Here is a 24,710-nt window from a genome sequence, read left to right as displayed (position 1 = left end):
CAGTATTTAAGTCTCCGCACTGTCGCTTGATCTTCAGATAGTTCCTGACTATGGAACTGAACTTCTCCAGGCTGAGGGACTGACATATGTGTCTTACCTAACAAAATGTTCTTCATCGGAAGTTCTTAATATATGATCACACAAACAATATTATTATTATTATTATTATAGCCAAGGGGAAGAGCTAAACCCGTAGGATTATACAGCACACAAACAATAATCTTGTAAATGAATGGTGCAGAGAACCGACATGTTGATAAATTAGACACATGTGCAACTCTTGGGTATCTTTATTGAGGAAACGTTTCGCCACACAGTGGCTTCATCAGTCCATGCAAAGGAGAATCTTGAACAGGAGGAGAATGAGGTAATCAGTCCCTCAGCCTTGAGTCGATGTGACACCACCTACGAGTGCTGCACCTCTCCTGCCTAAGGTTTATAAGCTCCTTCTCCACACTTATGCTATATTCTATTCAAGATTGATGGACTGAACACATCGACTCAAGGCTGAGGGACTGATTACCTCATTCTCCTCCTGTTCTTCAAGATTCTCCTTTGTATGGACTGATGAAGCCACTGTGTGGCGAAACGTTTCCTCAATAAAGATACCCAAGAGTTGCACATGTGTCTAATTTATTAACAATAATCTTCATAGAGCCTATTTACACTTCACCTGTTTTCATTTTGCTGCATTTATCGATTATTTCTTTGTGTAATTTATCATTATTAAATTTCATTCATGGGAAATTTACTTCATATTCTCAGTTTATGTAAATTCTTTTATCAGATTTTGCGGTCATCTTGAGTTTTTTTTTTTCATTATCTGCAAACATATTCGAATATTTTTTTATTCGCTCTGTTAGATCAGTTAAACTAAAAACATCACCGGCACCAGCACTGACCCTTGTGGGAGCCCACTAATTATATTACCCCAGGGAAGGAAGGAGGGAGTGAGAGGGAGAGGGTGTGAAGGAAGTAAAATAGGAAGGAAAGAAGGAGGAAGGGATGGATTGACGGAGAAAATGTTTATTCATTGAGGGAGAAGGTGGCGTAGGTCAGGGGTGACGTAGGTCAGGAGTGACGTAGGTCAGGAGTGACGTAGGTCAGGAGTGACGTAGGTCAGGAGTGGTTTAGGTCAGGAGAACAGAGCGTCAGGTAATGACGTACAAGGCTGATCTAGCTAGTTGTTGTGTTGTACCGTGGTTCCTGCTAGTGAGCTCGTGGCGCTAACTTCTCTTACGGTACTCTTCTTCCTTTGTAAATACTTCCAGAAAGTGTGATAAATTTAGAGGTGAGTATTGGCTTCAGTGTTGAGTGGTGGGAGAGTCTTGTAGTGAGACAGGGTGGGTGGTGTGAGACAGTCTTGAAGGCATGGAGCGGGACACCTTAGATATAGATTGTGTCAGTCTTGAAAGGGTGGAGTGAGACAGTTTTGGAGTAGTGGAGTAAGACAGTCGTGCATTCAAAGAGACTGGAGGAATGGCTGGCTGGAGTGAGAGTTGGGGTAAGGAACATCATCACTCCAGGAAGTGGCTGGGCTGGTGTCAACATTCACTATTTGTTAATGAACTTGCATGTTGGCTCAACATTTTTTGCTAACATCTACGCGAAGCTGCAATTCCTGGATAACACAATGGTAATAGCAATCAGCGATGGTGCCATCCTCACCATTGTGTTGAGAGTGGCCGCTTGTATTGTACTTCACGATGCGCTAAACTCAAGTCGGTCATCCAGCGAAACGAGTGTTGGAGGCTTGATCCACCGTTTCGCCAACCAGGGGTTCACCAGTCTGAACACGGAGGCGTGAGGACGGAGCCTTCTACAGTGGAAAACTATAAAAGACACGTAGAGATGCAGCAATTGTGGACGTGGTCACATGTGGGTGGGGGCTGTCAGAGGGTCCACAGTTTAAGTATTAGATTGATAAATACCCTGGTGGGTGAAAGTGTCTCTCAGTAGAAACCCAGGTATTACACCTGTGTCTTAATCATCAACCTCTCATTGTGTACCTTTGAACTAATGAGGTTAACAGTAGTTGAGATAGATGTAGGAAAGGCAGAGGTAGTTGAGGTAGATGTAGGAAAGGCAGAGGTAGTTGAGGTAGATGTAGGAAAGGCAGAGGTAGTTGAGGTAGATGTAGGAAAGGCAGAGGTAGTTGAGGTAGATGTAGGAAAGGCCGAGGTAGTTGAGGTAGATGTAGGAAAGGCAGAGGTAGTTGAGGTAGATGTAGGAAAGGCAGAGGTAGTTGAGGTAGATGTAGGAAAGGCAGAGGTAGTTGAGGTAGATGTAGGAAAGGCAGAGGTAGTTGAGGTAGATGTAGGAAAGGCAGAGGTAGTTGAGGTAGATGTAGGAAAGGACCATAGTGGTCCTCTACACAGTGCAAGATAACTCAAAGCTCTACACACCGCGAGATAACTAGATAAAGCTCTATAAAGCGCGAAACTTTTGTTCTTCAGCACTGGTGTTTGTACCATGCCCGGGACGCCACTAACCTCTGAAGACCACAGGTAGGAGAGTAAAAGCCATGGCCGCCAGTGTTTCTGATAGAGGCATTTCATTTGCGGCTCCTGAATACCCGTGAATCTTTCTTGCATAATTGATCATATATATCGCTAGTGTTTCCTTATCGTGGAAATCTATGGTTCCGCTCATGCGATTTTTTATTTCTCTTCGCGGGTGACAGCGCCAGCATATAGTCGGTCGGCGGCGGTCGGTCAAAACTGTTGACTGAACGAAATGGTCGGGAATTACACGTGTTCCGAGGTTAATTGTTATATATGAGGCTCGCAGCGGAGACGGAACCCCTCTTTACTTGTCGTATTAGGAATTTATCACATGCTATGGGGTTTCAATTATATATATATGTGCTGTGAAATGAATGTATGTGTGGTCATCTTTTATTGGGCTGGCGAACACTTGACTTCTTCTTGGCTTCTAAAACTCTTAGGAAGCGCACAATATCTGGGTTTTATTTCATTGTAATATTAGTTCATTAGTGTGCAAACCTTTAACTTTAGACTGTTTCCTCCCCTGATGATTATTTCATATTTGAACTCTGGAGAAAATATTGTTTTTGATTGTTGCCCTAACGAGTGGGTGAGCACCTGGCTGTCTCCCAGAGTCTAAGTCAGACTGTTGAAACCAACGAGTGGGTGAGCACCTGGCTGTCTCCCAGAGTCTAAGTCAGACTGTTGAAACCAACGAGTGGGTGAGCACCTGGCTGTCTCCCAGAGTCTAAGTCAGACTGTTGAAACCAACGAGTGGGTGAGCACCTGGCTGTCTCCCAGAGTCTAAGTCAGGCTGTTGAAACCAACGAGTGGGTGAGCACCTGGCTGTCTCCCAGAGTCTAAGTCAGGCTGTTGAAACCAACGAGTGGGTGAGCACCTGGCTGTCTCCCAGAGTCTAAGTCAGGCTGTTGAAACCAACGAGAGGGTGAGCACCTAGCTGTCTCCCAGAGTCTAAGTCAGGCTGTTGAAACCAACGAGAGGGTGAGCACCTGGCTGTCTCCCAGAGTCTAAGTCAGGCTGTTGAAACCAACGAGAGGGTGAGCACCTGGCTGTCTCCCAGAGTCTAAGTCAGACTGTTGAAACCAACGAGTGGGTGAGCACCTGACTGTCTCCCAGAGTCTAAGTCAGACTGTTGAAACCAACGAGTGGGTGAGCACCTGACTGTCTCCCAGAGTCTAAGTCAGACTGTTGAAACCAACGAGTGGGTGAGCACCTAGCTGTCTCCCCCGGAGACTAAGTCAGACTGTTAGACCACTGTTGTCTGCACCATAAAAACTACACGTACCCTGGACCAACATTCCTGGCTGCATCCACCCTCTCCTTCGTGCCATAATACTGGTACTTATTATTATCAGCTAGTTGAAATTTAACACATAAAGGAAAAAATAGAGCATTATATATTGTGGGAGAATTATCAGAGTTTGTTGATTCTTATATCGCTGTATATTTTACTGATATCACTGTATATTTGATAAAATTGGCAAATTGGGACTTAACAGGCAAATTGGGACCCTTGAAGGTTGAAAATTTGAAGGCGATCAGAAGAGGCATTCTCCAGTTTTGACATGAACTCCAGGACCACAACTCTTCAGCTCCCTCCCTACACGCTTAAGGGCAATTACCAACAAACCTTTAGTTGTCTTCAAGAGGGAACTTGACGGATTCTTTAAAACCGTTCCTGATCAGCCGGGTTGTGGTGCATTCGCTGAAGTGCAGGCGACAGGCACCTACAGCTTGATCGATCAGGTCAGCAACCAAGCGTGGTCTGGGACCGGGTCGCGGTGGTATTGACCTCCAGAAGCAACTCCAGGGAAATTCCAAATAAACACGTATTATCCTGACTGTAAGATTCATAAGCCATTAAATACTGAAGCCATTCAGAAAAGGAAGACTTAAATATATCTAACCTGATTTAACGGGAATAAATTTCTCGCTATATTACACAAAAAAAATTGCAGATGTGTTCTTACTCACTTGATTGTGAGTCTCCTTAGTCGTCACCTGTTGTTTAATGTTTGAAACTCCGCCGCAGAAGCTTTTGTAAGTTTATCAAAATTATTCCAGGATGTCGGGTATGGGCGCTACAATTTTAGTCATAGTGCACCTGTGCCATGACCAAAGTTGTCCTGAAAATTAAATGACAATCTAACGAGGCCTCACACATGAGCGAAATAAAAAACGAAAAGTTTGAGGTAGAAAAAATAATGTATGTATATATATATATATATATATATATATATATATATATATATATATATATATATATATATATATATATATATATATATATATATATATCGAACTTTTTGACCTGCCAGGCTGTTGGTGATGGCGTACCTTGTGAGGCAGTAGCCAAGTTGCAGGTGTGTAGAATTAAGGCAGACCTGTAATTAAAAACCTGTGTATGAGTGTCGGCATGTAGTCTTGGTTTTATTGCTGCTGCTGCTGAAGAAATGAAAAATAAAAGTATAGACAAACTGGTTGTCTGAGACAATAATAGCTTTCATGTTGCAAGAAGTGCAGGCAGCTTCCTGCAGCCAGCGCTCCTTCACCGTCTCACACGCTAAAAAGGTTAATTAGAAGGTAGTCGACCGTAGATAAAGAGAGGATATTGAAATCTGTTAATATTTATGTTCGTTCATTCTGGTCGTGACCTGTAAGAAATGTGCTACTTAACACTGACTGTTGTTGCTGGGTGAGGGTCACAGGTGATTGTTGGTGTTATTGTGTGTTTCCTGATACCTTATGAAACTTATGGTGTTTGTTCAGAGGTTTAAAAAAAAGACACATATGCCAACTCTAGGACCTGTGTGTACGTAAATGGCTCAGAGAGCCGACATGTTGATAAATTAGACCCATGTGTTTAGAACTTGTGGCCCTGATCACTTCTAACATACAAAGGTCAAGAATAATAGTGTTACGAGAGACTGGTCCTGACCTCATGAAAGCGCAAGTAAGATTTTGAGTAGGGGTCAGGCCCCATATGGTCACGTGATTCCTGTGTTATGAAGTAGGTAGGGCTTAGCCTGGTTAAGTATCATGTATGCTAGTCTTTTTATTTCTGTTCCTTACGGTATTTTGTTCTATGGTGTTCAGTGACAATGATCAGTGAGGCTTCCAGGTATCTTCGACGGCTAAGCTTGGGTTCAGGGAGGACGAATTGTGCCACATTTCATCTCATCTAATGTTCCGTTGAGTGTCTGTGAAGGACACAAGCGTTCTTTAGTCATCCGTGTTGCAGGCGTTTCTATGTTCATTTAGGAGGACAGCTAAGGCCTTGCCTGTTTCACTTACAAATTTCTTGACACAGTGTCCAAAGGGACGGTGTAGACGCCTGTCGTGGAAAGGGTCATTGATGGTGGATGTATTCATGGTGGATACATTGATGTTGCTTCTGGCGGGTATTCCTGGCAAGATCTCCACACGAGAGCACTAAGAACGGTGGGGGATTTGTTGATGAGGGGTTGTGTCTTGAGCCAGCAGTCCCGAGTGAAGAAAGAGGGGAAGATGAAGACGTGTGAAGGCCAGTGGCGGACTTACATTTTTGGGGCCCCTGAAGCTTGAACTATTATGGGGACCCCTTCGCAACCCCTTCTCATACAGTAGTCCCAGAATTCTTAAGCAGTGTGGACTAAAGTGGCTTCTGGACCCCTCCGGGATCAGGGGAACTGAAGCTTAAGCTTCATTAGTTTCATAGTAAATCTGCCCCTGGTGAAGGCCAGTGTTAAATAGGCACATTCCTCTTCAAGGAAACAAGAGCTGGAGATGCAAGCAGCTCTCAGAAAGAAACCAATAAGGACACTTCTTGTAGTGTCAGTGCCGTGTTGTGATTTCAAGTGTACAAGATGAGGGTGCTGACTTTGTCTCCAGGTTCTCAATGAAGAGGGTTAGCAAGCACAGCACTGGGGGGATTGCCCATTGTTCATCTTACATTATACAGTGTTCACGTCATTGTTCATCTTATACGGTGTTCACATTATGTTGTCCCGGATACAAGAACCTGTCGGCCCCGGAGGAGATAAACGCAAGCAACCGGTTTTTCCCCGTGATCTCTAGTGATATGCTGCAGAAGACAGTGGTAGACGGCAGTAGATGACAGGACACAGCATGAGACGGCAGGAGACAGCAAGACACAGCAGTAGAGGGCAGGAGACGGCAAGACACGGCAGGAGACAGTAACACACGGCAGGAGACGGCAAGACACGGCAGTAGACGGCAGGAGACAGCAAGAGACGGCGGTAGACTGCAGGAGACGGTAAGAGACGGAAGGAGACATCAAGAGACGGCAGGAGACAGCAAGAGGCGCCAGGAGACAGCAAGAGACGACAGGAGACAGCAAGAGACGACAGGAGACAGCAAGAGACGGCAGGAGACAGCAAGAGACGACAGGAGACAGCAAGAGACGACAGGAGACAGCAAGAGACGACAGGAGACAGCAAGAGACGACAGGAGACAGCAAGAGACGACAGGAGCCAGCAAGAGACGGCAGGAGACAGCAAGAGACGACAGGAGACAGGAAGAGACGGCAGGAGACAGCAAGAGACGGCAGGAGACAGCAAGAGACGACAGGAGACAACAATACACGACAGGAGACAGCAAGAGACGACAGGAGACAGCAAGAGACGACAGGAGACAGCAAGAGACGACAGGAGACAGCAAGAGACGACAGGAGACAGTAAGAGACGGCAGGAGACAGCAAGAGACGACAGGAGACAGCAAGAGACGGCACGAGAGAGCAAGAGACGACAGGAGACAGCAAGAGACGACAGGAGACAGCAGTAGACAACAGGAGACAGCAAGAAACGACAGGAGACAGCAAGAGACGACAGGAGACAGCAAGAGACGACAGGAGACAGCAAGAGACAGCAAGAGACGGCAGGAGACAGCAAGAGACGACAGGAGACAGCAGGAGATGACAGGAGACAGCAAGAGACGACAGGAGACAGCAAGAGACGGCAGGAGACAGGAAGAGACGACAGGAGATAGCAAGAGACGACAGGAGACAGCAGGAGACAGGAAGAGACGGCAGGAGACAGGAAGAGACGACAGGAGACAGCAAGAGACGACAGGAAACAGCAAGAGACGGCAGGAGACAGCAAGAGACGACAGGAGACAACAAGAGATGACAGGAGACAGCAAGAGACGACAGGAGACATCAAGAGACGGCAGGAGACAGGAAGAGACGACAGGAGATAGCAAGAGACGACAGGAGACAACGAGATGACAGGAGACAGCAAGAGACGACAGGAGACATCAAGAGACGGCAGGAGACAGGAAGAGACGACAGGAGATAGCAAGAGACGACAGGAGACAGCAGGAGACAGGAAGAGACGACATGAGACAGCAAGAGACGACAGGAGACAGCAAGAGACGACAGGAGACAGCAAGAGACGACAGGAGACAGCAAGAGACGGCAGGAGACAGGAAGAGACGACAGGAGACAGCAAGAGACGGCAGGAGACAGCAAGAGACGGCAGGAGACAGCAAGAGACGACAGGAGACAACGAGATGACAGGAGACAGCAAGAGACGACAGGAGACATCAAGAGACGGCAGGAGACAGGAAGAGACGACAGGAGATAGCAAGAGACGACAGGAGACAGCAAGACACGGCACGAGAGAGCAAGAGACGACAGGAGAAAGCAAGAGACGACAGGAGACAGCAGTAGACAACAGGAGACAGCAAGAGACGACAGGAGACAGCAAGAGACGACAGGAGACAGCAAGAGACGACAGGAGACAGCAAGAGACGGCAGGAGACAGCAAGAGACGACAGGAGACAGCAGGAGATGACAGGAGACAGCAAGAGACGACAGGAGACAGCAAGAGACGGCAGGAGACAGGAAGAGACGACAGGAGATAGCAAGAGACGACAGGAGACAGCAAGAGACGACAGGAGACAGGAAGAGACGGCAGGAGACAGGAAGAGACGACAGGAGACAGCAAGAGACGACAGGAAACAGCAAGAGACGGCAGGAGACAGCAAGAGACGACAGGAGACAACAAGAGATGACAGGAGACAGCAAGAGACGACAGGAGACATCAAGAGACGGCAGGAGACAGGAAGAGACGACAGGAGATAGCAAGAGACGACAGGAGACAGCAAGAGACGACAGGAGACAGCAAGAGACGACAGGAGACAGCAAGAGACGACAGGAGCCAGCAAGAGACGGCAGGAGACAGCAAGAGACGACAGGAGACAGGAAGAGACGGCAGGAGACAGCAAGAGACGGCAGGAGACAGCAAGAGACGACAGGAGACAACAATACACGACAGGAGACAGCAAGAGACGACAGGAGACAGCAAGAGACGACAGGAGACAGCAAGAGACGACAGGAGACAGCAAGAGACGACAGGAGACAGTAAGAGACGGCAGGAGACAGCAAGAGACGACAGGAGACAGCAAGAGACGGCACGAGAGAGCAAGAGACGACAGGAGACAGCAAGAGACGACAGGAGACAGCAGTAGACAACAGGAGACAGCAAGAGACGACAGGAGACAGCAAGAGACGACAGGAGACAGCAAGAGACGACAGGAGACAGCAAGTGACAGCAAGAGACGGCAGGAGACAGCAAGAGACGACAGGAGACAGCAGGAGATGACAGGAGACAGCAAGAGACGACAGGAGACAGCAAGAGACGGCAGGAGACAGGAAGAGACGACAGGAGATAGCAAGAGACGACAGGAGACAGCAAGAGACGACAGGAGACAGGAAGAGACGGCAGGAGACAGGAAGAGACGACAGGAGACAGCAAGAGACGACAGGAAACAGCAAGAGACGGCAGGAGACAGCAAGAGACGACAGGAGACAACAAGAGATGACAGGAGACAGCAAGAGACGACAGGAGACATCAAGAGACGGCAGGAGACAGGAAGAGACGACAGGAGATAGCAAGAGACGACAGGAGACAACGAGATGACAGGAGACAGCAAGAGACGACAGGAGACATCAAGAGACGGCAGGAGACAGGAAGAGACGGCAGGAGACAGGAAGAGACGACAGGAGATAGCAAGAGACGACAGGAGACAGCAGGAGACAGGAAGAGACGACATGAGACAGCAAGAGACGACAGGAGACAGCAAGAGACGACAGGAGACAGCAAGAGACGACAGGAGACAGCAAGAGACGACAGGAGACAGCAAGAGACGGCAGGAGACAGGAAGAGACGACAGGAGACAGCAAGAGACGGCAGGAGACAGCAAGAGACGGCAGGAGACAGCAAGAGACGACAGGAGACAACGAGATGACAGGAGACAGCAAGAGACGACAGGAGACATCAAGAGACGGCAGGAGACAGGAAGAGACGACAGGAGATAGCAAGAGACGACAGGAGACAGCAAGAGACGGCACGAGAGAGCAAGAGACGACAGGAGACAGCAAGAGACGACAGGAGACAGCAGTAGACAACAGGAGACAGCAAGAGACGACAGGAGACAGCAAGAGACGACAGGAGACAGCAAGAGACGACAGGAGACAGCAGGAGATGACAGGAGACAGCAAGAGACGACAGGAGACAGCAAGAGACGGCAGGAGACAGGAAGAGACGACAGGAGATAGCAAGAGACGACAGGAGACAGCAAGAGACGACAGGAGACAGGAAGAGACGGCAGGAGACAGGAAGAGACGACAGGAGACAGCAAGAGACGACAGGAAACAGCAAGAGACGGCAGGAGACAGCAAGAGACGACAGGAGACAACAAGAGATGACAGTAGACAGCAAGAGACGACAGGAGACATCAAGAGACGGCAGGAGACAGGAAGAGACGACAGGAGATAGCAAGAGACGACAGGAGACAACGAGATGACAGGAGACAGCAAGAGACGACAGGAGACATCAAGAGACGGCAGGAGACAGGAAGAGACGACAGGAGATAGCAAGAGACGACAGGAGACAGCAAGAGACGATAGGAGACAGGAAGAGACGACATGAGACAGCAAGAGACGACAGGAGACAGCAAGAGACGACAGGAGACAGCAAGAGACGACAGGAGACAGCAAGAGACGGCAGGAGACAGGAAGAGACGACAGGAGACAGCAAGAGACGGCAGGAGACAGCAAGAGACGGCAGGAGACAGCAAGAGACGACAGGAGACAACGAGATGACAGGAGACAGCAAGAGACGACAGGAGACATCAAGAGACGGCAGGAGACAGGAAGAGACGACAGGAGATAGCAAGAGACGACAGGAGACAGCAAGAGACGACAGGAGACAGGAAGAGACGACATGAGACAGCAAGAGACGACAGGAGACAGCAAGAGACGACAGGAGACAGCAAGAGACGACAGGAGACAGCAAGAGACGAAAGGAGACAGCAAGAGACGACAGGAGACAGCAAGAGACGACAGGAGACAGCAAGAGACGACAGGAGACAGCAAGAGACGACAGGAGACAGCAAGAGACGACAGGAGACAGCAAGAGACGACAGGAGACAGCAAGAGACGACAGGAGACAGCAAGAGACGACAGGAGACAGCAAGAGACGGCAGGAGACAGCAAGAGACGACAGGAGACAGCAAGAGACGACAGGAGACAGCAAGAGACGACAGGAGACAGCAAGAGACGACAGGAGACAGCAAGAGACGACAGGAGACAGCAAGAGACGACAGGAAACAGTAAGAGACGGCAGGAGACAGCAACAGACGACAGGAGACAGCAAGAGACGACAGGAGACAGCAAGAGACGACAGGAGACAGCAAGAGACGACAGGAGACAGCAAGAAACGGCAGGAGACAGCAAGAGACGACAGGAGACAGCAAGAGACGAGAGGAGACAGCAAGAGACGGCAGGAGACAGCAAGAGACGACAGGAGACAGTAAGAGACGACAGGAGACAGCAAGAGACGACAGGAGACAGCAAGAGACGACAGGAGACAGCAAGAGACGGCAGGAGACAGCAAGAGACGACAGGAGACAGCAAGAGACGACAGGAGACAGCAAGAGACGACAGGAGACAGCAAGAGACGACAGGAGACAGCAAGAGACGACAGGAGACAGCAAGAGACGACAGGAGACAGCAAGAGACGACAGGAGACAGCAAGAGACGACAGGAGACAGCAAGACACGACAGGATACAGCAAGAGACGACAGGAGACAGCAAGAGACGAAAGGAGACAGCAAGAGACGACAGGAGACAGCAAGAGACGACAGGAGACAGCAAGAGACGACATGAGACAGCAAGAGAAAGGCAGGAGACAGCAAGAGACGACAGGAGACAGCAAGAGACGACAGGAGACAGCAAGAGACGGCAGGAGACAGCAAGAGACGACAGGAGACAGCAAGAGACGACAGGAGACAGCAAGAGACGACAGGAGACAGCAAGAGACGACAGGAGACAGCAAGAGACGACAGGAGACAGCAAGAGACGGCAGGAGACAGCAAGAGACGACAGGAGACAGCAAGAGACGACAGGAGACAGCAAGAGACGACAGGAGACAGCAAGAGACGACAGGAGACAGCAAGAGACGACAGGAGACAGCAAAAGACGGCAGGAGACAACAAGAGACGACAGGAGACAGCAAGAGACGACAGGAGACAGCAAGAGACGGCAAGAGACGACAGGAGACAGCAAGAGACGACAGGAGACAGCAAGAGACGACAGGAGACAGCAAGAGACGACAGGAGACAGCAAGAGACGACAGGAGACAGCAAGAGACGACAGGAGACAGCAAGAGACGACAGGAGACAGCAAGAGACGACAGGAGACAGCAAGAGACGACAGGAGACAGCAAGAGACGACAGGAGACAGCAAGAGACGGCAGGAGACAGGAAGAGACGACAGGAGATAGCAAGAGACGACAGGAGACAGCAAGACACGGCACGAGAGAGCAAGAGACGACAGGAGAAAGCAAGAGACGACAGGAGACAGCAGTAGACAACAGGAGACAGCAAGAGACGACAGGAGACAGCAAGAGACGACAGGAGACAGCAAGAGACGACAGGAGACAGCAAGAGACGACAGGAGACAGCAAAAGACGGCAGGAGACAACAAGAGACGACAGGAGACAGCAAGAGACGACAGGAGACAGCAAGAGACGGCAAGAGACGACAGGAGACAGCAAGAGACGACAGGAGACAGCAAGAGACGACAGGAGACAGCAAGAGACGACAGGAGACAGCAAGAGACGACAGGAGACAGCAAGAGACGACAGGAGACAGCAAGAGACGACAGGAGACAGCAAGAGACGACAGGAGACAGCAAGAGACGACAGGAGACAGCAAGAGATGACAGGAGACAGCAAGAGACGACAGGAGACATCAAGAGACGGCAGGAGACAGGAAGAGACGACAGGAGATAGCAAGAGACGACAGGAGACAGCAAGACACGGCACGAGAGAGCAAGAGACGACAGGAGAAAGCAAGAGACGACAGGAGACAGCAGTAGACAACAGGAGACAGCAAGAGACGACAGGAGACAGCAAGAGACGACAGGAGACAGCAAGAGACGACAGGAGACAGCAAGAGACGACAGGAGACAGCAAAAGACGGCAGGAGACAACAAGAGACGACAGGAGACAGCAAGAGACGACAGGAGACAGCAAGAGACGGCAAGAGACGACAGGAGACAGCAAGAGACGACAGGAGACAGCAAGAGACGACAGGAGACAGCAAGAGACGACAGGAGACAGCAAGAGACGACAGGAGACAGCAAGAGACGACAGGAGACAGCAAGAGACGACAGGAGACAGCAAGAGACGACAGGAGACAGCAAGAGACGACAGGAGACAGCAAGAGACGACAGGAGACAGCAAGAGACGGCAGGAGACAGCAAGAGACGACAGGAGACAGCAAGAGACGGCAGGAGACAGCAAGAGACGACATGAGACAGCAAGAGAAAGGCAGGAGACAGCAAGAGACGACAGGAGACAGCAAGAGACGACAGGGGACAGCAAGAGACGGCAGGAGACAGCAAGAGACGACAGGAGACAGCAAGAGACGACAGGAGACAGCAAGAGACGACAGGAGACAGCAAGAGACGACAGGAGACAGCAAGAGACGACAGGAGACAGCAAGAGACGACAGGAGACAGCAAGAGACGGCAGGAGACAGCAAGAGAGGACAGGAGACAGCAAGAGACGACAGGAGACAGCAAGAGATGACAGGGGACAACAAGAGACGACAGGAGACAGCAAGAGACGACAGGAGACAGCAAGAGACGACAGGAGACAGCAAAAGACGACAGGAGACAGCAAGAGACGACAGGAGACAGCAAGAGACGACAGGAGACAGCAAGAGACGACAGGAGACAACAAGAGACGACAGGAGACAGCAAGAGACGACAGGAGACAGCAACAGACGGCAGGAGACAGCAAGAGACGACAGGAGACAGCAAGAGACGGCACGAGACAGCAAGAGACGACAGGAGACAGCAAGAGACGACATGAGACAGCAAGAGACGACAGGAGACAGCAAGAGACGACAGGAGACAGGAAGAGACGACAGGAGACAGCAAAAGACGGCAGGAGACAACAAGAGACGACAGGAGACAGCAAGAGACGACAGGAGACAGCAAGAGACGACAGGAGACAGCAAGAGACGACAGGAGACAGCAAGAGACGACAGGAGACAGCAAGAGACGACAGGAGACAGCAAGAGACGACAGGAGACAGCAAGAGACGACAGGAGACAGGAAGAGACGGCAGGAGACAGCAAGAGACGGCAGGAGACAGCAAGAGACGACAGGAGACAACAATACACGACAGGAGACAGCAAGAGACGACAGGAGACAGCAAGAGACGACAGGAGACAGCAAGAGACGACAGGAGACAGCAAGAGACGACAGGAGACAGTAAGAGACGGCAGGAGACAGCAAGAGACGACAGGAGACAGCAAGAGACGGCACGAGAGAGCAAGAGACGACAGGAGACAGCAAGAGACGACAGGAGACAGCAGTAGACAACAGGAGACAGCAAGAAACGACAGGAGACAGCAAGAGACGACAGGAGACAGCAAGAGACGACAGGAGACAGCAAGAGACGGCAGGAGACAGCAAGAGACGACAGGAGACAGCAGGAGATGACAGGAGACAGCAAGAGACGACAGGAGACAGCAAGAGACGGCAGGAGACAGGAAGAGACGACAGGAGATAGCAAGAGACGACAGGAGACAGCAGGAGACAGGAAGAGACGGCAGGAGACAGGAAGAGACGACAGGAGACAGCAAGAGACGACAGGAAACAGCAAGAGACGGCAGGAGACAGCAAGAGACGACAGGAGACAACAAGAGATGACAGGAGACAGCAAGAGACGACAGGAGACATCAAGAGACGGCAGGAGACAGGAAGAGACGACAGGAGATAGCAAGAGACGACAGGAGACAACGAGATGACAGGAGACAGCAAGAGACGACAGGAGACATCAAGAGACGGCAGGAGACAGGAAGAGACGACAGGAGATAGCAAGAGACGACAGGAGACAGCAGGAGACAGGAAGAGACGACATGAGACAGCAAGAGACGACAGGAGACAGCAAGAGACGACAGGAGACAGCAAGAGACGACAGGAGACAGCAAGAGACGGCAGGAGACAGGAAGAGACGACAGGAGACAGCAAGAGACGGCAGGAGACAGCAAGAGACGGCAGGAGACAGCAAGAGACGACAGGAGACAACGAGATGACAGGAGACAGCAAGAGACGACAGGAGACATCAAGAGACGGCAGGAGACAGGAAGAGACGACAGGAGATAGCAAGAGACGACAGGAGACAGCAAGACACGGCACGAGAGAGCAAGAGACGACAGGAGAAAGCAAGAGACGACAGGAGACAGCAGTAGACAACAGGAGACAGCAAGAGACGACAGGAGACAGCAAGAGACGACAGGAGACAGCAAGAGACGACAGGAGACAGCAAGAGACGGCAGGAGACAGCAAGAGACGACAGGAGACAGCAGGAGATGACAGGAGACAGCAAGAGACGACAGGAGACAGCAAGAGACGGCAGGAGACAGGAAGAGACGACAGGAGATAGCAAGAGACGACAGGAGACAGCAAGAGACGACAGGAGACAGGAAGAGACGGCAGGAGACAGGAAGAGACGACAGGAGACAGCAAGAGACGACAGGAAACAGCAAGAGACGGCAGGAGACAGCAAGAGACGACAGGAGACAACAAGAGATGACAGGAGACAGCAAGAGACGACAGGAGACATCAAGAGACGGCAGGAGACAGGAAGAGACGACAGGAGATAGCAAGAGACGACAGGAGACAGCAAGAGACGACAGGAGACAGCAAGAGACGACAGGAGACAGCAAGAGACGACAGGAGCCAGCAAGAGACGGCAGGAGACAGCAAGAGACGACAGGAGACAGGAAGAGACGGCAGGAGACAGCAAGAGACGGCAGGAGACAGCAAGAGACGACAGGAGACAACAATACACGACAGGAGACAGCAAGAGACGACAGGAGACAGCAAGAGACGACAGGAGACAGCAAGAGACGACAGGAGACAGCAAGAGACGACAGGAGACAGTAAGAGACGGCAGGAGACAGCAAGAGACGACAGGAGACAGCAAGAGACGGCACGAGAGAGCAAGAGACGACAGGAGACAGCAAGAGACGACAGGAGACAGCAGTAGACAACAGGAGACAGCAAGAGACGACAGGAGACAGCAAGAGACGACAGGAGACAGCAAGAGACGACAGGAGACAGCAAGTGACAGCAAGAGACGGCAGGAGACAGCAAGAGACGACAGGAGACAGCAGGAGATGACAGGAGACAGCAAGAGACGACAGGAGACAGCAAGAGACGGCAGGAGACAGGAAGAGACGACAGGAGATAGCAAGAGACGACAGGAGACAGCAAGAGACGACAGGAGACAGGAAGAGACGGCAGGAGACAGGAAGAGACGACAGGAGACAGCAAGAGACGACAGGAAACAGCAAGAGACGGCAGGAGACAGCAAGAGACGACAGGAGACAACAAGAGATGACAGGAGACAGCAAGAGACGACAGGAGACATCAAGAGACGGCAGGAGACAGGAAGAGACGACAGGAGATAGCAAGAGACGACAGGAGACAACGAGATGACAGGAGACAGCAAGAGACGACAGGAGACATCAAGAGACGGCAGGAGACAGGAAGAGACGGCAGGAGACAGGAAGAGACGACAGGAGATAGCAAGAGACGACAGGAGACAGCAGGAGACAGGAAGAGACGACATGAGACAGCAAGAGACGACAGGAGACAGCAAGAGACGACAGGAGACAGCAAGAGACGACAGGAGACAGCAAGAGACGACAGGAGACAGCAAGAGACGGCAGGAGACAGGAAGAGACGACAGGAGACAGCAAGAGACGGCAGGAGACAGCAAGAGACGGCAGGAGACAGCAAGAGACGACAGGAGACAACGAGATGACAGGAGACAGCAAGAGACGACAGGAGACATCAAGAGACGGCAGGAGACAGGAAGAGACGACAGGAGATAGCAAGAGACGACAGGAGACAGCAAGAGACGGCACGAGAGAGCAAGAGACGACAGGAGACAGCAAGAGACGACAGGAGACAGCAGTAGACAACAGGAGACAGCAAGAGACGACAGGAGACAGCAAGAGACGACAGGAGACAGCAAGAGACGACAGGAGACAGCAGGAGATGACAGGAGACAGCAAGAGACGACAGGAGACAGCAAGAGACGACAGGAGACAGGAAGAGACGACAGGAGATAGCAAGAGACGACAGGAGACAGCAAGAGACGACAGGAGACAGGAAGAGACGGCAGGAGACAGGAAGAGACGACAGGAGACAGCAAGAGACGACAGGAAACAGCAAGAGACGGCAGGAGACAGCAAGAGACGACAGGAGACAACAAGAGATGACAGTAGACAGCAAGAGACGACAGGAGACATCAAGAGACGGCAGGAGACAGGAAGAGACGACAGGAGATAGCAAGAGACGACAGGAGACAACGAGATGACAGGAGACAGCAAGAGACGACAGGAGACATCAAGAGACGGCAGGAGACAGGAAGAGACGACAGGAGATAGCAAGAGACGACAGGAGACAGCAAGAGACGATAGGAGACAGGAAGAGACGACATGAGACAGCAAGAGACGACAGGAGACAGCAAGAGACGACAGGAGACAGCAAGAGACGACAGGAGACAGCAAGAGACGGCAGGAGACAGGAAGAGACGACAGGAGACAGCAAGAGACGGCAGGAGACAGCAAGAGACGGCAGGAGACAGCAAGAGACGACAGGAGACAACGAGATGACAGGAGACAGCAAGAGACGACAGGAGACATCAAGAGACGGCAGGAGACAGGAAGAGACGACAGGAGATAGCAAGAGACGACAGGAGACAGCAAGAGACGACAGGAGACAGGAAGAGACGACATGAGACAGCAAGAGACGACAGGAGACAGCAAGAGACGACAGGAGACAGCAAGAGACGACAGGAGACAGCAAGAGACGAAAGGAGACAGCAAGAGACGACAGGAGACAGCAAGAGACGACAGGAGACAGCAAGAGACGACAGGAGACAGCAAGAGACGACAGGAGACAGCAAGAGACGACAGGAGACAGCAAGAGACGACAGGAGACAGCAAGAGACGACAGGAGACAGCAAGAGACGACAGGAGACAGCAAGAGACGGCAGGAGACAGCAAGAGACGACAGGAGACAGCAAGAGACGACAGGAGACAGCAAGAGACGACAGGAGACAGCAAGAGACGACAGGAGACAGCAAGAGACGACAGGAGACAGCAAGAGACGACAGGAAACAGTAAGAGACGGCAGGAGACAGCAAGAGACGACAGGAGACAGCAAGAGACGACAGGAGACAGCAAGAGACGACAGGAGACAGCAAGAGACGACAGGAGACAGCAAGAAACGGCAGGAGACAGCAAGAGACGACAGGAGACAGCAAGAGACGAGAGGAGACAGCAAGAGACGGCAGGAGACAGCAAGAGACGACAGGAGACAGTAAGAGACGACAGGAGACAGCAAGAGACGACAGGAGACAGCAAGAGACGACAGGAGACAGCAAGAGACGGCAGGAGACAGCAAGAGACGACAGGAGACAGCAAGAGACGACAGGAGACAGCAAGAGACGACAGGAGACAGCAAGAGACGACAGGAGACAGCAAGAGACGACAGGAGACAGCAAGAGACGACAGGAGACAGCAAGAGACGACAGGAGACAGCAAGAGACGACAGGAGACAGCAAGACACGACAGGATACAGCAAGAGACGACAGGAGACAGCAAGAGACGAAAGGAGACAGCAAGAGACGACAGGAGACAGCAAGAGACGACAGGAGACAGCAAGAGACGACATGAGACAGCAAGAGAAAGGCAGGAGACAGCAAGAGACGACAGGAGACAGCAAGAGACGACAGGAGACAGCAAGAGACGGCAGGAGACAGCAAGAGACGACAGGAGACAGCAAGAGACGACAGGAGACAGCAAGAGACGACAGGAGACAGCAAGAGACGACAGGAGACAGCAAGAGACGACAGGAGACAGCAAGAGACGGCAGGAGACAGCAAGAGACGACAGGAGACAGCAAGAGACGACAGGAGACAGCAAGAGACGACAGGAGACAACAAGAGACGACAGGAGACAGCAAGAGACGACAGGAGACAGCAAGAGACGACAGGAGACAGCAAAAGACGACAGGAGACAGCAAGAGACGACAGGAGACAGCAAGAGACGACAGGAGACAGCAAGAGACGACAGGAGACAGCAAGAGACGACAGGAGACAGCAAGAGACGGCAGGAGACAGCAAGAGACGACAGGAGACAGCAAGAGACGGCAGGAGACAGCAAGAGACGACATGAGACAGCAAGAGAAAGGCAGGAGACAGCAAGAGACGACAGGAGACAGCAAGAGACGACAGGGGACAGCAAGAGACGGCAGGAGACAGCAAGAGACGACAGGAGACAGCAAGAGACGACAGGAGACAGCAAGAGACGACAGGAGACAGCAAGAGACGACAGGAGACAGCAAGAGACGACAGGAGACAGCAAAAGACGGCAGGAGACAACAAGAGACGACAGGAGACAGCAAGAGACGACAGGAGACAGCAAGAGACGGCAAGAGACGACAGGAGACAGCAAGAGACGACAGGAGACAGCAAGAGACGACAGGAGACAGCAAGAGACGACAGGAGACAGCAAGAGACGACAGGAGACAGCAAGAGACGACAGGAGACAGCAAGAGACGACAGGAGACAGCAAGAGACGACAGGAGACAGCAAGAGACGACAGGAGACAGCAAGAGACGACAGGAGACAGCAAGAGACGGCAGGAGACAGCAAGAGACGACAGGAGACAGCAAGAGACGGCAGGAGACAGCAAGAGACGACATGAGACAGCAAGAGAAAGGCAGGAGACAGCAAGAGACGACAGGAGACAGCAAGAGACGACAGGGGACAGCAAGAGACGGCAGGAGACAGCAAGAGACGACAGGAGACAGCAAGAGACGACAGGAGACAGCAAGAGACGACAGGAGACAGCAAGAGACGACAGGAGACAGCAAGAGACGACAGGAGACAGCAAGAGACGACAGGAGACAGCAAGAGACGGCAGGAGACAGCAAGAGAGGACAGGAGACAGCAAGAGACGACAGGAGACAGCAAGAGATGACAGGGGACAACAAGAGACGACAGGAGACAGCAAGAGACGACAGGAGACAGCAAGAGACGACAGGAGACAGCAAAAGACGACAGGAGACAGCAAGAGACGACAGGAGACAGCAAGAGACGACAGGAGACAGCAAGAGACGACAGGAGACAACAAGAGACGACAGGAGACAGCAAGAGACGACAGGAGACAGCAACAGACGGCAGGAGACAGCAAGAGACGACAGGAGACAGCAAGAGACGGCACGAGACAGCAAGAGACGACAGGAGACAGCAAGAGACGACATGAGACAGCAAGAGACGACAGGAGACAGCAAGAGACGACAGGAGACAGGAAGAGACGACAGGAGACAGCAAAAGACGGCAGGAGACAACAAGAGACGACAGGAGACAGCAAGAGACGACAGGAGACAGCAAGAGACGACAGGAGACAGCAAGAGACGACAGGAGACAGCAAGAGACGACAGGAGACAGCAAGAGACGACAGGAGACAGCAAGAGACGACAGGAGACAGCAAGAGACGACAGGAGACAGCAAGAGACGACAGGAGACAGCAAGAGACGACAGGAGACAGCAAGAGACGGCAGGAGACAACAAGAGACGACAGGAGACAGCAAGAGACGACAGGAGACAGCAAGAGACGACAGGAGACAGCAAGAGACGACAGGAGACAGCAAGAGACGACAGGAGACAGCAAGAGACGACAGGAGACAGCAAGAGACGACAGGAGACAGCAAGAGACGACAGGAGACAGCAAGAGACGGCAGGAGACAGCAAGAGACGACAGGAGACAGCAAGAGACGACAGGAGACAGCAAGAGACGACAGGAGACAGCAAGAGACGACAGGAGACAGCAAGAGACGACAGGAGACAGCAAGAGACGACAGGAGACAGCAAGAGACGGCAGGAGACAGCAAGAGACGACAGGAGACAGCAAGAGACGACAGGAGACAGCAAGAGACGACAGGAGACAGCAAGAGACGACAGGAGACAGCAAGAGACGACAGGAGACAGCAAGAGACGACAGGAGACAGCAAGAGATGACAGGAGACAGCAAGAGACGACAGGAGACAGCAAGAGACGACAGGAGACAGCAAGAGACGACAGGAGACAGCAAGAGACGACAGGAGACAGCAAGAGATGACAGGAGACAGCAAGAGACGACAGGAGACAGCAAGAGACGACAGGAGACAGCAAGAGACGACAGGAGACAGCAAGAGACGACAGGAGACAGCAAGAGATGACAGGAGACAGCAAGAGACGACAGGAGACAGCAAGAGACGACAGGAGACAGCAAGAGACGACAGGAGACAGCAAGAGACGACAGGAGACAGCAAGAGATGACAGGAGACAGCAAGAGACGACAGGAGACAGCAAGAGACGACAGGAGACAGCAAGAGACGACAGGAGACAGCAAGAGACAACAGGAGACAGCAAGAGACGACAGGAGACAGCAAGAGACGACAGGAGACAGCAAGAGATGACAGGAGACAGCAAGAGACGACAGGAGACAGCAAGAGACGACAGGAGACAGCAAGAGACGACAGGAGACAGCAAGAGACGACAGGAGACAGCAAGAGACGACAGGAGACAGCAAGAGACGACAGGAGACAGCAAGAGATGACAGGAGACAGCAAGAGACGACAGGAGACAGCAAGAGACGACAGGAGACAGCAAGAGACGACAGGAGACAGCAAGAGACGACAGGAGACAGCAAGAGACGACAGGAGACAGCAAGAGACGACAGGAGACAGCAAGAGATGACAGGAGACAGCAAGAGACGACAGGAGACAGCAAGAGACGACAGGAGACAGCAAGAGACGACAGGAGACAGCAAGAGATGACAGGAGACAGCAAGAGACGACAGGAGACAGCAAGAGACGACAGGAGACAGCAAGAGACGACAGGAGACAGCAGTTCTCTTAATGAAAATAAGAAAGATAATAGCTTTACCCTGGCCAACTTTTTCCTTCGTTCTTAAGCGGAAATTCAGTATTACCAGTCAATCAGGTCGGTGTACGTGCGTCCGTGTGTACGTGCATTCGTGTGTACACCCGTCCGTAGGTGGGTACGTGCGCGTTTGCTTCCGTATGCGAATAAGTGTCAGCGTTCGAACCTACATACATTCAGTAGTACATAGGGATGTTCTTGTTTTCGTCTGAGAGTACATTGGTCCGTCCGTGTCTACGTCTGAGAGTACATTGGTCCGTCCGTGTCTACGTCTGAGAGTACACTGGTCCGTCCGTGTCTACGTCTGAGAGTACATTGGTCCGTCCGTGTCTACGTCTGAGAGTACACTGGTCCGTCCGTGTCTACGTCTGAGAGTACATTGGTCCGTCCGTGTCTACGTCTGAGAGTACATTGGTCCGTCCGTGTCTACGTCTGAGAGTACACTGGTCCGTCCGTGTCTACGTCTGAGAGTACATTGGTCCGTCCGTGTCTACGTCTGAGAGTACATTGGTCCGTCCGTGTCTCCATCTGAGAGTACATTGGTCCTTCCGTGTCTACGTCTGAGAGTACATTGGTCCTTCCGTGTCTACGTCTAAGAGTACATTGGTCCTTCCGTGTCTACGTCTAAGAGTACATTAGTCCTTCCGTGTCTACGTCTGAGAGTACATTGGTCCTTCCGTGTCTACGTCTGAGAGTACATTGGTCCTTCCGTGTCTACGTCTGAGAGTACATTAGTCCTTCCGTGTCTACGTCTGAGAGTACATTGGTCCTTCCGTGTCTACGTCTGAGAGTACAATGGCCCTTCCATGTCTACATCTGAGAGTACATTGGTCCTTCCGTGTCTACGTCTGAGAGTACATTGGTCCTTCCGTGTCTACGTCTGAGAGTACATTGGTCCTTCCGTGTCTACGTCTGTGAGGACATTGGTCCTTCTGTGTCTACGTCTGAGAGTACATTGGTCCTTCTGTGTCTACGTCTGAGAGTACATTGGTCTTTCTGTGTCTACGTCTGAGAGTACATTGGTCCTTCCGTGTCTACGTCTGAGAGTACATCGGTCCTTCCGTGTCTACGTCTGAGAGTGCACTGGTTCATCCGTGTCTACGTCTGAGAGTACATTGGTCCTTCTGTGTCTACGTCTGAGAGTACATTGGTCCTTCCGTGTCTACGTCTGAGAGTACATTGGTCCTTCCGTGTCTACGTCTGAGAGTACATTGGTCCTTCCGTGTCTACGTCCGAGAGTACATTGGTCCTTCCGTGTCTACGTCTGAGAGTACATTGATCTTTCCGTGTCTGCGTCTGAGAGTACATTGGTCCTTCCGTGTCTACGTCTGAGAGTACACTGGTTCATCCGTGTCTACGTCTGAGAGTACATTGGTCTATCCGTGTCTACAGTACCTCTGAGCATACTTATATTCGTCCTTGTGTGTAAGTTTGAATAATATATTCGTCCGTTCGTGAATATACTAACCCAGCATGTTGATTAGTTCAGCTATAGACCCCACACTCCCGGTAGTGTGTCAAGCCTCTCCCGGTAGTGTCAGGCTTCTCCCGGTAGTGTGTCAAGCCTCTCCCGGTAGTGTCAGGCTTCTCCCGGTAGTGTCAAGCCTATCCCAGTAGTGTCAGGCCTCTCCCGGTAGTGTGTCAAGCCTCTCCCGGTAGTGTCAGGCTTCTCCCGGTAGCCCTAATCTATTGGCAGTCTCTTCCGGTAGCCCCGGTCTAGTGGCAGTCATTTCCGGTAGTCCCAACTTGTTGACATTCTCCCCTGGTAGTCCCAGTGTACTGACAAGTCAGAGGAACAACTACACACTAATACATTAGTCTAGTTCAGATGAAGAGTGACACAGCACCATAATTAAGACTGTGCCATCTTCAACAGTCACACATTCAAGGTTCTTCACCTCATGTCAGAGTCCTACAGAACCTGGTAGACCGGTAAATACCCAGGTTAGGTTAGGTAAGGTTTGTCAGGAAACAGTGCAAGTGTCGGGTCTTAGTCATATGATGAACCGCAGCAGGAGGTTTTGGTCATCTGACCGAGGCCTTCCGCTGGCTTACCCCCACCCCCTTTAAAAATTGTGGTTATGATTGTACCCATTATATTTTCTTCTCATGGTAAATACCGTTGAGTTATAGTGACAAATAACGAAGATGACTGTGTGGTGGAGCACACACCAGAGGGTTGGATCACAGATGATGACTGTGTGGTGGAGCACACACCAGAGGGTTGGATCACAGATGATGACTGTGTGATGGAGCACACACCAGAGGGTTGGATCACAGATGATGACTGTGTGGTGGAGCACACACCAGAGGGTTGGATCACAGATGATGACTGTGTGGTGGAGCACACACCAGAGGGTTGGATCACAGATGATGACTGTGTGGTGGAGCACACACCAGAGGGTTGGATCACAGATGATGACTGTGTGATGGAGCACACACCAGAGGGTTGGATCACAGATGATGACTGTGTGGTGGAGCACACACCAGAGGGTTGGATCACAGATGATGACTGTGTGGTGGAGCACACACCAGAGGGTTGGATCACAGATGATGACTGTGTGGTGGAGCACACACCAGAGGGTTGGATCACAGATGATGACTGTGTGGTGGAGCACACACCAGAGGGTTGGATCACAGATGATGACTGTGTGGTGGAGCACACACCAGAGGGTTGGAT

At 51.4% G+C, this 24,710-nt stretch overlaps 1 long non-coding RNA gene across 1 annotated transcript in view; it reads right to left on the bottom strand.

Moving 5' to 3' along the window:
* Positions 1–3,989: 3,989 nt before the first annotated feature.
* LOC138854059 (uncharacterized) overlaps positions 3,990–24,710 on the bottom strand; it is a 28,303-nt gene continuing 7,582 nt past the window's right edge. Inside the window, exons 2-3 of the long non-coding RNA XR_011393255.1 lie at positions 4,482–4,633; positions 3,990–4,348 (exon numbers count right to left, since the gene is read on the bottom strand). This is a non-coding gene — a long non-coding RNA (uncharacterized lncRNA). The remainder of the gene's footprint in view (positions 4,349–4,481; positions 4,634–24,710) is intronic.

Source organism: Cherax quadricarinatus, chromosome 48 (assembly GCF_038502225.1).
Source record: "Cherax quadricarinatus isolate ZL_2023a chromosome 48, ASM3850222v1, whole genome shotgun sequence".
NCBI lineage: Eukaryota > Metazoa > Arthropoda > Malacostraca > Decapoda > Parastacidae > Cherax > Cherax quadricarinatus.
This window is presented reverse-complemented; position numbering and strand designations above follow the sequence as displayed.